Source organism: Cherax quadricarinatus, chromosome 29, assembly GCF_038502225.1.
Source record: "Cherax quadricarinatus isolate ZL_2023a chromosome 29, ASM3850222v1, whole genome shotgun sequence".
In the NCBI taxonomy this organism is placed as follows: Eukaryota; Metazoa; Arthropoda; class Malacostraca; order Decapoda; family Parastacidae; genus Cherax; species Cherax quadricarinatus.
Window position 1 is genome coordinate 24,416,452 of NC_091320.1, and position 14,622 is coordinate 24,431,073.

The 14,622-nt window shown below is 41.5% G+C and overlaps 1 protein-coding gene across 3 annotated transcripts in view; it reads left to right on the forward strand.

Annotated features, from left to right (window-relative positions):
• The window catches only part of LOC128690534 (DNA repair protein Rev1), a 142,640-nt gene that overhangs the window by 123,717 nt on the left and 4,301 nt on the right, over positions 1 to 14,622 (forward strand). The window lies entirely within an intron of this gene.

Sequence of the window (14,622 nt, forward strand, 5' to 3'; positions counted from 1 at the left end):
AGGTTCTCCATCTGCATGTATGGGATGGAGTGGTGCAGGTTTAACCCTTAAACTGTCCAAATGTAGATCTACGTCCACGTGCAGGGGGGCTCCGAACGTAGATCTACATTTTTTTTTACATGCTTTCAAATGGGGAAAATCAAGGTTGGAGCACTACACACGTGAATGTAGATCTACGTTTGGACAGTTTCAGGGTTAATGGGGTGTCCAGGTTTTCCTGCTTGCTGACATTCCCTACAACAGTGGATGTAATTTTTCACATCTTGCCTTATTTTTGGGCAGTAAAATTCTTTAGTATTCTGTACAAGGTTTTGGTAATTTCTGTTAATATTTGTGATTAAACTTTTTAGGAACTACCAATCTGTTTGTCTTTTGCCTTCCCTCTACCTCTTTACCAGTTTCTGTGCAAATTAAGAAGTCATTTTTAATTTTATATTTGACTGGGTGATCTGAGTGAAATTCACCCCTGGCAATTTGAAAAGCTAAGTTTAAAGAAGGATCTTTTCGATGTTCCTCTCGACAGGATAGTCCTTCAGGCATGGAAACAGAGATATCTGGTAATCCTGCAACCCTGGAATAGGAAGGCTTGATCTGGGTCTGTTCACTAAATTTACAAAGCCCTGGCCAGTTTTTCTCGTAAAACATATTGTCTAGCCCTAGATCAGAGTCGTCCAACCTGGCTGCTTCCAATGCAGTGGTCAACAAATGATCTTCTGGTCCAACAGATTCCGGCAGGTTATTCACCAAAAGTAGCTGAACTAAGTCAGAAAAGTTGATGACAAACTTGCTTTATACCACTTGGTGAAGGCTTTCAACTGCTGCCTTACAAAGTCTATATGAGACTGACCCAACTGATGTTTACACAATTTAAATCCCCTCCTGTATTTGGCAGGAATACACTGATAAGCCCCAAGAGCAGTGGTTTTAACCACCCGATAGTTGACAAATTCTTCGTTATTCAACACAGGTGTAAACTCTTGTGCCTTACCGTACAATGCTGTATGCACCAATGATGCCCAATGATCCTCAGGCCACCTTAATGCTTGAGCCTGGTTTTCAATTGCCTCAAAAAACTGTTCAGGTTCGGCTTCAACAAAACGAGGAACTAGCTGTACTGCCTTTTGGACACTAAAGTCATCCACAGTCTGCTTAAATTGCCTCCTCTCCTCTATCAGACTCCTCCCTAGCAAATGCTCACTGGTCCCTGGTTGTTTCAACATTGAGTTTGGCTAACTCAAGCGCCAATGAAGCGGACTATCCCTGAGACAAACCCAATGCACCTGCTTGACGAGACTGCTGGTCTGGTTGCTCTGGTGTTGTCCCTCCCACATTACAAAGGAACCTAAGCGGAGATCTGCTATTAGCAGCTCCTGTAGTGGGAGATACCTCAGTTTGGTGCACCATAGTTGCTTCAGCTCTTAACTTTGTACGAATAATGTCACAAAGCTGCGCAGCAGTGAGGGTTTGTTCATACTCTATAGCAACAGGATGAGCACTTTGCCAGCAACACTGTAGAGATAGTTTGGACAGATTTAATAGAGCATACTCAGGCACTAACCGCCTGACCCATGTAGGTGGCATTAACCCCAACGTAACATGTTCTTTGCAATACATGCAACAAGCAGCAATAGCATAGTACGACTTACAGGATACACACACACAATAGCAAGGATGACACACAATAACAAGCAACTGCAAGGCTGACACACACAAAAGCGATAGCAAGGTTGACATGCAATGCCGAGCGATAGCAAAGCTACCTGAATGATACTACGACCAGCTTCAGCCCCCAACGATACTAAGACCAGCTCCAGCTCCCGGATGGAGCACCCATATTACGAACACAGGTAATGTTGGCCTGAGACCTGGTCGTAATGGGTTGGAACAAAACAAACTCATCAGTAATATTTAACTTGTATTTTCCTTCACCAATTATATACAGTGGTCCCCCGTTTTTCGTAAGCATCGAAAGTTGTAATTTTTGAAATTCGTAACTTTTTTTGTTAAAACATTGACTTGCAAATAGTCGTTCGTCCCGGATGCGTACGCACAGCCCCGAGCGGCCTCACACTCCATCCCCAGCCACTGTGCCATTGTTTATCAGCAAGTGGCCATCACGATACATTTCATAATAGTATTCCATTCATTTTAGTGCTTGCAACTGCTAAATAAGCCACCATGGCTCCAAAGAAAGCTCCTAGTGCCATGCCCTTGGTAAAGAAGGTGAGAAATACGATAGAATTCAAGTAAAACATCATCGAACACTATGAAAGTAACAAATTCCCACTACAGGCAGCACACTCCACCAATATTCAAAACACTAAACCTACTCACCATACAAAACATCCATACTTATTACTGCACCTATTACATACATAGAACATTTAAGTCTGATATTAACCCTCCCCTCAAACATCTCCTTGCCAACCTCAACAGAACACATGACCGTAACACAAGGCACAGATCACTCTTTGATGTTCCTCGTGTCCATCTCACGCTATGCAAAAACTCAATGCACATAAAAGGCCCTAAAATCTGGAATTCATTACCTGTAAATATAAAAGAAACACTACCTGTTTATAAATTCAAGTCTCTTCTCAAAGATCACTTACTCACCCAAAACCAAATAAATACTGAATAACTGAACCTTATAAATTGTATATCTTAAATGTTTCTCACAATTATATCACACAAATGTTAAACCTAAGACCCAATCTAACTTTGTTATTTTTTAAATAAACTACCTAACAGAATACTCCATTCTACTGAATGTACAGCAATGCATGCAACCATATGACCTGTCTTGGTAATACTCATTTGTGCTTTATTGTTATCTGTTTACAATAATGTTTTATCACTGATTACATCATTGCTTAGTTAATCTTAAGTTAATTTTAAGCCTGCCCATAATGCTATGCATACAAGTGGCTTTGGCATGCTGCTCTTACCTGTATTTTTTTGTACCTCTGTATGTATGTTCAAATTATTAAATAAATAAATAAAGTGGCGTACATGTAGCAGAGCTGGCGAGGATGTATAAGAAACCCCATACAACTATTGTCTCCATCGTGGGCAAGAAAAAGGAAATCAAGAAAGCTGCTGTTGCAAAGGGGGTAAATATGCTCACAAAAATGAGATCGCAAGTACTCGAAGATGTTAAAAAGTTATTGTTGGTGTGGGTCACTGAGAAACAATTAGCAGGAGATAGTCTTATGCAGTCGATTATTTGTGAAAAGGCAAGGCAGTTGCATCACGATCTTGTAAAGAAATTGCCTGCAATGAATACTGATACTATTTGTGATTTTAAGGCCAGCAAAGGGTGGTTTGAGAGATTTAAAAAAACATAGCGGCATATACAGTGTGATAAGGCATTGTGAGGCTGCCAGTTCTGATAAAAATGCAGCTAAAAAATTCATAAGTGAATTCAAGGACTATGTAGAGGCTGAAGGATTCATCCCCCAACAAGTGTAAAATTGTGACGAAACAGGCCTCTTTTGGAAGAAAATACCAAAGATGACTTACATTACTCGGGAGGAAAAGGCACTCCCAGGACACAAGCCTATAAAAGACAGGCTAACTCTCATGTTTTGTAGTAATGCTAGTCGGGATTTCAAATTGAAGCCTTTACTAGTGTATCACTCTGAAAATCCCAAAGTGTTCAAGAAAAACAATGTCATGAAGAGTAAATTGTGGGTGTTTTGGAAAGCTAATAATAAGGCATGGGTCACGAGGGACATTTTCCTCAAGTGGTTCAATGAAGTTTTTGGCCCCAGTGTGAAGAAATAACTCCTGGAAAATAAATTGGAACTCGAGTGCCTCTTGCTATTGGACAATGCACCTGCTCATCCTCCAAACTTGGATGACCTAATTGTGGAGGAGTTTGGTTTCATCACAGTGAAGTTCTTACCCCCTAATACCACTCCTCTCCTCCAGCCCATGGACCAGCAGATCATTTCAAACTTTAAAAAACTTTACACCAAAGCAATGTTTCAGAGGTGCTTTAATGTGACCTGAGACACTCAATTGACCCTAAGAGAGTTTTGGAAAGATCACTTCAGTATCCTCCATTGCATAAGCCTTATAGGTAAGGCTTGGGAGGGTGTGACTTCCAGGACTTTGAACTCTGCTTGAAAAAAATTGTGTCCAGATTGTGTCCAGAAGAGGGATTTTGAAGGGTTTGGGGCTGACCCTGAGGACCCTTTGCCAGTTGTGGAATCTGTTGTGGCATTGGGGAGTTCCTTGGGGTTGGATGTGAGTGGTGAGGATGTGGATGAGTTGGTGGGGAACCACAACGAAGTGCTAACCACTGAAGAGCTGCAAGAGCTTCAGCTGGAACAGCAACAGACTGCAGCTCAGCATGTTGCTTCAGAGGAGGAGGGAGAGAGATGGACAAAGGTGCCTTATTTAGAAATTAAGGAGATTTGTGCAATGTGGAGTAGGATGGAAAGATTGTTGGAAAAACATCACCCTGACAAAGCTGTTGCAAGCTGTGTCAGTAACATGTACAATGACAAAGTCTTGTCTCATTTTAGGGAAATTTTAAAGAGATGCCAGAAACAGAGCTCTCTGGACAAGAATTCAGTGCCACAGGTGTACAGTGACTCTCAACTGGTCATAAAGGCATTAAAAAATAAAGATGGGAAGTAACCCTAGAAAAGGACTTGGTACATGAAGTCTTGATCTAAGGGGATTCTCCTTCCAGACAGTAATTAGTCCAACCTCTCCTCTCCTCCAGTCTTCCATACACTAAGAAGAATTGCCAATAAAGGTAAGTGTTATGCTGTTAATGTTTCATTCTTCATGTCTCATTGTTTTCTGTTTATGTACAGTGGACCCCTGCCTTATGAACGTATCGTGTTACGTTAAATCTGCCATATGAAGCATTTTAACGCAAAAATTTTGCCTCGCCTCATGATAAAAAACTCGCCCTATGTGATTCGTCCAGGATGCGTCCCATGTGTGGCCTCAGCGCCAGTGTTTACAAGCCAGCCAGTGTGGTCGCATCTACGCATACATTCGGTACATTTCACATTATCCCAGTGTTTTTAGTGTTTATTATTTTTTTTTTTTTTTTATTATCACACCGGCCGATTCCCACCAAGGCAGGGTGGCCCGAAAAAGAAAAACTTTCACCATCATTCACTCCATCACTGTCTTGCCAGAAGGGTGCTTTACACTACAGTTTTTAAACTGCAACATTAACACCCCTCCTTCAGAGTGCAGGCACTGTACTTCCCATCTCCAGGACTCAAGTCCGGCCTGCCGGTTTCCCTGAATCCCTTCATAAATGTTACTTTGCTCACACTCCAACAGCACGTCAAGTATTAAAAACCATTTGTCTCCATTCACTCCTATCAAACACGCTCACGCATGCCTGCTGGAAGTCCAAGCCCCTCGCACACAAAACCTCCTTTACCCCCTCCCTCCAACCCGTCCTAGGCCGACCCCTACCCCGCCTTCCTTCCACTACAGACTGATACACTCTTGAAGTCATTCTGTTTCGCTCCATTCTCTCTACATGTCCGAACCACCTCAACAACCCTTCCTCAGCCCTCTGGACAACAGTTTTGGTAATCCCGCACCTCCTCCTAACTTCCAAACTACGAATTCTCTGCATTATATTCACACCACACATTGCCCTCAGACATGACATCTCCACTGCCTCCAGCCTTCTCCTCGCTGCAACATTCATCACCCACGCTTCACACCCATATAAGAGCGTTGGTAAAACTATACTCTCATACATTCCCCTCTTTGCCTCCAAGGACAAAGTTCTTTGTCTCCACAGACTCCTAAGTGCACCACTCACTCTTTTTCCCTCATCAATTCTATGATTCACCTCATCTTTCATAGACCCATCCGCTGACACGTCCACTCCCAAATATCTGAATACGTTCACCTCCTCCATACTCTCTCCCTCCAATCTGATATTCAATCTTTCATCACCTAATCTTTTTGTTATCCTCATAACCTTACTCTTTCCTGTATTCACCTTTAATTTTCTTCTTTTGCACACCCTACCAAATTCATCCACCAATCTCTGCAACTTCTCTTCAGAATCTCCCAAGAGCACAGTGTCATCAGCAAAGAGCAGCTGTGACAACTCCCACTTTGTGTGTGATTCTTTATCTTTTAACTCCACGCCTCTTGACAAGACCCTCGCATTTACTTCTCTTACAACCCCATCTATAAATATATTAAACAACCACGGTGACATCACACATCCTTGTCTAAGGCCTACTTTTACTGGGAAAAAATTTCCCTCTTTCCTACATACTCTAACTTGAGCCTCATTATCCTCGTAAAAACTCTTCACTGCTTTCAGTAACCTACCTCCTACACCATACACTTGCAACATCTGCCACATTGCCCCCCTATCCACCCTGTCATACGCCTTTTCCAAATCCATAAATGCCACAAAGACCTCTTTAGCCTTATCTAAATACTGTTCACTTATATGTTTCACTGTAAACACCTGGTCCACACACCCCCTACCTTTCCTAAAGCCTCCTTGTTCATCTGCTATCCTATTCTCCGTCTTACTCTTAATTCTTTCAATTATAACTCTACCATACACTTTACCAGGTACACTCAAGAGACTTATCCCCCTATAATTTTTGCACTCTCTTTTATCCCCTTTGCCTTTATACAAAGGAACTATGCATGCTCTCTGCCAATCCCTAGGTACCTTACCCTCTTCCATACATTTATTAAATAATTGCACCAACCACTCCAAAACTATATCCCCACCTGCTTTTAACATTTCTATCTTTATCCCATCAATCCCGGCTGCCTTACCCCCTTTCATTTTACCTACTGCCTCACGAACTTCCCCCACACTCACAACTGGCTCTTCCTCACTCCTACAAGATGTTATTCCTCCTTGCCCTATACACGAAATCACAGCTTCCCTATCTTCATCAACATTTAACAATTCCTCAAAATATTCCTTCCATCTTCCCAATACCTCTAACTCTCCATTTAATAACTCTCCTCTCCTATTTTTAACTGACAAATCCATTTGTTCTCTAGGCTTTCTTAACTTGTTAATCTCACTCCAAAACTTTTTCTTATTTTCAACAAAATTTGTTGATAACATCTCACCCACTCTCTCATTTGCTCTCTTTTTACATTGCTTCACCACTCTCTTAACTTCTCTCTTTTTCTCCATATACTCTTCCCTTCTTGCATCACTTCTACTTTGTAAAAACTTCTCATATGCTAACTTTTTCTCCCTTACTACTCTCTTTACATCATCATTCCACCAATCGCTCCTCTTCCCTCCTGCACCCACTTTCCTGTAACCACAAACTTCTGCTGAACACTCTAACACTACATTTTTAAACCTACCCCATACCTCTTCGACCCCATTGCCTATGCTCTCATTAGCCCATCTATCCTCCAATAGCTGTTTATATCTTACCCTAACTGCCTCCTCTTTTAGTTTATAAACCTTCACCTCTCTCTTCCCTGATGCTTCTATTCTCCTTGTATCCCATCTACCTTTTACTCTCAGTGTAGCTACAACTAGAAAGTGATCTGATATATCTGTGGCCCCTCTATAAACATGTACATCCTGAAGTCTACTCAACAGTCTTTTATCTACCAATACATAATCCAACAAACTACTGTCATTTCGCCCTACATCATATCGTGTATACTTATTTATCCTCTTTTTCTTAAAATATGTATTACCTATAACTAAACCCCTTTCTATACAAAGTTCAATCAAAGGGCTCCCATTATCATTTACACCTGGCACCCCAAACTTACCTACCACACCCTCTCTAAAAGTTTCTCCTACTTTAGCATTCAAGTCCCCTACCACAATTACTCTCTCACTTGGTTCAAAGGCTCCTATACATTCACTTAACATCTCCCAAAATCTCTCTCTCTCCTCTGCATTCCTCTCTTCTCCAGGTGCATACACGCTTATTATGACCCACTTCTCGCATCCAACCTTTACTTTAATCCACATAATTCTTGAATTTACACATTCATATTCTCTTTTCTCCTTCCATAAGTGATCATTTAACATTACTGCTACCCCTTCCTTTCCTCTAACTCTCTCAGATACTCCAGATTTAATCCCATTTATTTCCCCCCACTGAAACTCTCCTACCCCCTTCAGCTTTGTTTCGCTTAGGGCCAGGACATCCAACTTCTTTTCATTCATAACATCAGCAATCATCTGTTTCTTGTCATCCGCACTTCATCCACGCACATTTAAGCAACCCAGTTTTATAAAGTTTTTCTTCTTCTCTTTTTTAGTAATTGTATACAGGAGAAGGGGTTACTAGCCCATTGCTCCCGGCATTTTAGTCGCCTCATACGACACGCATGGCTTACGGAGGAAAGATTCTTTTCCACTTCCCCATGGACAATAGAAGAAATAAAAAAAGAACAAGAGCTATTTAGAAAAAGGAGAAAAACCTAGATGTATGTATATATATATATGCATGTGCGTGTCTGTGAAGTGTGACCAAAGTGTAAGTAGGAGTAGCAAGATATCCCTGTTATCTTAGCGTGTTTGTAACTGCAAAATAAGTCACCCTGGACCCCAAGAAAACTTCTGGTGCCATCCCTGTGGTAAAAAGGGCTAGAATTGGTATGGAATTGAAAAAAGTGTTTAAGGAAATGTGTGCAAAGTGGGTTGAACTGCAAACCTTTACGGATGAAAATCACTCTGACACAGCTACTGCAAGCCATGTTGGCAACCTGGACAATGACAATGTTATGGCCCATTTTAGGAAAGTCTTAAAGGAATGGGAGGTACAGAGCTCTATGGACAGATTTGTTGTGCGACAGAGGTCCAGTGACTCTCAAGCTGGTCCTAGTGACATTAAAAGAAGAAGCGAAGTAACTCCGGAAAAGGTCTTGCTACCTCAAATCCTAATGGAAGGGGATTCCCCTTCTAAACAATAACTTCCACACTCTCCCCTCCTCCCATCCCATCAATCATCACCAGATCTTCAATAAAGGTAAGTGTCATGTATTCTATTCTTAGTAGAGTAGTAATTGTGCATGTCTTCTTCAGTTTGTGTGTATTAAAATTAATATTTCATGTGGTAAAATTTTTTTTTTTTTCATACTTTGGGGTGTTAGGAATGGATTAATTTGATTTCCATTATTTCTTATGGGGAAAATTAATTCGGCTAACGATAATTTCGTCTTACGATGAGCTCTCAGGAATGGATTAATATCGTAAGATGGGGGTCCACTGTACAGTGGACCCCCGGATAACGATATTTTTTCATTCCAGAAGTATGTTCAGGTGCCAGTACTGACCGAATTTGTTCCCATAAGGAATATTGTGAAGTAGATTAGTCCATTTCAGACCCCCAAACATACACTTACAAACGCACTTACATAACTGGTCGCATTGGGAGGTGATCGTTAAGCGGGGGTCCACTGTACATCTATATTTCATGTAAAAAAAAATTACAGTGGAACCTCTACTTGCAAGTTTAATCTGTTCCATGACCTTGCTCGCAACTGGATTTGCTCATTTGCAGAGTCAATTTTCCTCATTTAAATTAATTGAAACGCAATTAATCCGTTCCAGTGGAATTCTGTACTTCAATAATTTCGCTAATATCAACTCTACGGCTTATTTATCTATCTCACTTCATCTAATATGACGTAATAAACAATATAAATAACATAGAAACCTGATATATACTCTAAAATGAATATGTCATTCATGTTGTGGTATGGGCGGTGTCGGCGGTGGATGAAAGTTTGTCTGGAGACCGGGCAAAATACTTCATGAATAATTTCACTAATATCATCTATACGGCTTATTTATCTATCACAGTTCATCTAATATGACATAACAAACAATATAAATAACATAGAAACATGATATATACTCTAGAATGAATAAAATGTCATTCATGTAGTGGTATGGGCAGTGTCGGTAGTGGACGAGTTTGTCTGGAGACCGGGCAAAATACTTCATGAATAATTTCGCTAATATCATCTATACGGCTTATTTATATATCACAGTTCATCTAATATGACATAACAAACAATATAAATAACATAGAAACATGATATATACTCTAGAATGAATAAAATATGTCATTACGTAACAGGTGGAGGCGACCACAACCGCTCCCTCTTTGTTGTGGTAAACACTCCCATCTAGTGACGGCCTTTTGAAGCCGTCTATTATTATAATTATTATATGTAGTACATTATTATTATATATGCATTATTATTATACATATATTATTATTATCATTACTATATTATATTATTATACTATTATTATTACACATATTATTATTATACATATTATTATTATATATCTTTCTTTCAACACACCGGCCGTATCCCACCGAGGCAGGGTGGCTCAAAAGGAAAAACGAAAGTTTCTCCTTTTACAGTTTCTCCTTTTACATTTAGTAATATATACAGGAGAAGGGGTTACTAGCCCCTTGCTCCCAGCATTTTAGTCGCCTCTTACAACACGCATGGCTTACGGAGGAAGAATTCTGTTCCACTTCCCCATGGAGGTAAGAGGAAATAAACAAGAACAAGAACTAGAAAGAAAATAGAAGAAAACCCAGAGGGGTGTGTGTATATATATGCTTGTACATGTATGTGTAGTGTGACCTAAGTGCAAGTAGAAGTAGCAAGATGTACCTGAAATCTTGCATGTTTATGAGACAGACAAAAGACACCAGCAATCTTACCATCATGTAAAACAATTACAGGTTTTCGTTGTACACTCACTTGGCAGGACGGTAGTACCTCCCTGGGCGGCTGCTGTTTACCAACCTACTACCTAGGATTATTATTATTATTATCATTATTTTTATATAAGTAATTTGTAATTTTTATTCACACAAAAACTATAAGATTTACTGTTATTCCTTATTGCAATAATTGTATAAATAATGTCATCCCATTCATGACTGCATATTGGAATGGACAGCCAAGCAATGGACCATTTCTCCTAGGTTGAGCTCTATTTCAAGGTACTCTTCATCGTGAAAGCAATCAAAATCATATCTATTTTTGTAATATATCTTCCATTTTATCAAATGAGACCAAAAAAAATGAGAATACAACCATAAAAACCATTCAGAATTACCGCTAAGGGGTGCCTAATTGCTGAGAAGTGAACTCCATTATTTATGCTTAGATTTCTTTCATTTTTGGTGTATGTTAAGAAGCATCTTTCCATCATACATTGCCCAAGTTTCAATAAGATAGTCCAACAAACAAATGAAATACAATTCCTTAGATCAAGAGCAAGAGCCCCTCACCAGTGTCAAGGAACCTGCCCTGAGAGCTGCTTGCCTGTGGAAATTTTGCTCGCGTATGGAAGCAAAAAATCGACCCATTGACTGTTCGTACAGTGGACCCTCAACCAACGATATTAATCCGTTCCTGAGAGCTAATCGTTAGTCGAGTTAATTTTCCCCATAAGAAATAATTGAAATCAAATTAATCTGTTCCTGACACCCCAAAGTATTGAAAAAAAAAATTTTTACCACATGAAATATTAATTTTAATACACACAAACTGAAGAAGACATGTACAATTATATGACACTTACCTTTATTGAAGATCTGGTGATGAATGATGGGGTGGGAGGAGGGGAGAGTGTGGATGGTGTTAGTGTTTAGAAGGGGAATCCCCTTCCATTAGGACTTGAGGTGTCAAGTCCTTTCTCTTTGCCATTCACCAGGCTCTGGCTTTTGTCCTTGATCACATTCCCCCACAACCATTGGTCCTCTTCTCTGATTCCCAATCTTCCCTGGCACTTTTGTGCTCTGCCCATCCACGATCACTGCGAGTCCTCGTTTGTCGGAGACAATCTCTCCTCCTGCGCTTCTTGCGGAGCCCAGGTTGGAGCATCTCCCTTCAGTGGGTTCCCGCCCATGTTGGAATCTGGGGCAATGAAGTGGCAGATCGGGCGGCCTCCCTCGCGCACACACTTCCTACTGTTACCCCTCTTGCCCTGGGCCACAGTGATTTCACAAGGGCTGTTTGGAAGGGAATCCGTCATCAGTGGCAAGAGGGCCTTGCACACTCCCTCTCTTCTTTGGCGTTGGGCTCTGTCCGAACTTTTAATGGCCCCTGCCCTTGGGCTCGTCATCCCAACCGCTCGGTGGACGTTGCACAGACCCGTCTTCGAGTCGGGCACTCGTGACTGGTGGCTCATCTGTATCGCCTTCGGATGACGGACTCTCTGTACTGCCCATGGTGTCCCTCAGCCTGAGACGGTGGAACACTTCCTGCTGTGGTGCCCACGTTATCACTCTGCATGGACTACTCTCCGTGCGGCCTTGCGCACACTTGGGGTGCACACTTTCACTCTACCTGTCCTCCTCAACGGGGAGGGGTTTCGCCCTCTGGACCATCAGGAGATATTGGCCTGTACCTGCTCCTTCCTGCTGGCTTCAGGGCGTATCGGAGACATATACACAGTTATTAGTCAAGACATTCTTCCACTTTGGTCGATATTCCCTCTCCTAGCACTGGACGGCTGGGCTCGATACGGCATGTGCTGTCAGTGGCCCTGAAACCCAACAGAAGAAGAAGATGTCAAGTCCTTTTCCGGGGTTACTTCCCTTCTTTTTTTAATGCCACTAGGACCAGCTTGAGAGTCACTGGACCTCTGTCGCACAACATATCTGTCCATAGAACTCTGTACCTCCCGTTCCTTTACGATTTGTCTAAAATGGGCCACAACATTGCCATTGTAATAGTCACCAGCATGGCTTGCAATAGCTGTGTTAGGGTGATTTTCATCCATAAAGGTTTGCAGTTCAACCCACTTTGCACACATTTCCTTAATCTTTGAAGTAGGCACAATGGATTCCACAACTGGCATAGGCATCTCAGGGTTAGCCCCAAACCCTTCAAAATCTTTCTTAATTTCCATACTAATTCTCACCCTTTTTATCACAGGGATGGCACTAGAAGCTTTCTTGGGGCCCATGGTGACTTATTTTGCAGGTGCAACCACTAAAAACGCTGTGATAATGTGAAATGTTCTGATTATGTGTTTGGATGCGACCGCGGTAGTTGGCTTGTAAACACTGCGCAGGCCACACGTGGACGCGTCTCAAACTGAACGAATCGTATTGGTCGAGTTTTTTAGCGCTAGTCGAGGCAAAAATTTTGTGTTAAAATGTATCGCTAGTTGGATTTAATGTTATATGATGCCATCGTTGGTCGAGGGTCCACTGTATTTGGAAAAATTCGCACATGGGCACACTCGCAAGTAGAGGTTCCACTGTATTTTGTTTTAATACTTTGGGTGTTCAGAACAGATTAATTGTATTTACATTATTTCTTATGGGGAAAATGGTTTCGCAAATCGTCAATTTCGATAATAGTCACACTCTCTGGAATGGATTAATTACAAAAAACGAGGGACCACTGTATATAGCTATGTACACTATGTACAGGAGTTGAATATGAGTGTACCACGATGACAAAGACAGGCAGAGCAGAAGCTAGAGAGAGAAAGCACTGTACTCAAACATTTGCTATACGAGTCTAGCAAATGCTGACCATGAGTGATACCACGTCGCCTCAGCACTTGGCAGGCCCACCTGTGATTGGTTAATGAACCAAGGTACTGATTTAACGATGGGTACCCATATCATTAAACCCTTAGCACCTGGTTTGCTGGTTGGGAGGCACCTTATGGGAGTGTATACAGTAGACCATCATTTAGCACGAGTTTATTTTGCACGATTCGGGTATTGCACGATTGAAGAAATGTGGCACAATTTTATGTAACACGTCGTAAAATTAATTTAGCACGGTTCAGTTTGTGGGAAGGAAAAAAAAATTCTCTTTTGCTCAAGTGGCTGCCTTGTTGTGGAGCAGCCAGGGAGCCCTCCCACCATCCCCTACCACTCCCTGACACCACCCCACCATCCCAGCATTCACATTTCATACATGTTCATCCTGTCTCTGCTACAAGCTAGCTGTGTTTGTGAATTGTGTTACGATGTTTTAATTACTATATCTTGTATCTGCCAGGCAATCATGACGCTCAGTAGCCATATCAGAGTTTCTGAAAGTGGCAAGAGAGAGATACAAAGATGTTAGACAAGAGATAACTTGTAGCCGTAATGTAGTGTTACTTTTTATACAGAAAAAGAGGTAAACATGAGTTTGTGTGACTGAATGACTGACCAAACTGACTAACTGACTCACTGACTGAATGACTTGACTGACTCAGTGACTTAGTGACTTACTGACTTACTGAATGACTTGACTGACTTACTAAGTGACTTCACTGATTTATTGAATTACTTGACTGACTTACTGAATTACTTGACTGACTTACTGAATGACTTGATTGACTTACTGAATGACTTGACTGACTTACTGAGTGACTTGATATTGAATGGCTTGGCAGGGGCCCAAGACTGTTCAACTGCCTCCCAGCATACATAAGACTGTCTTCAAGCAGGCACTGGACAAGCACCTAAAGTTGGTACCTGACCAGCCAGGCTGTGGCTCGTATGTTGGATTGCATGCAGCCAGCAGTAACAGCCTGGTTGATTAGGTTCTGATCCACCAGGAGCCTGGTCACAGACCGGGCCACAGGGGTGTTGACCCCCAGAACTCTCTCCAGGTAAACTC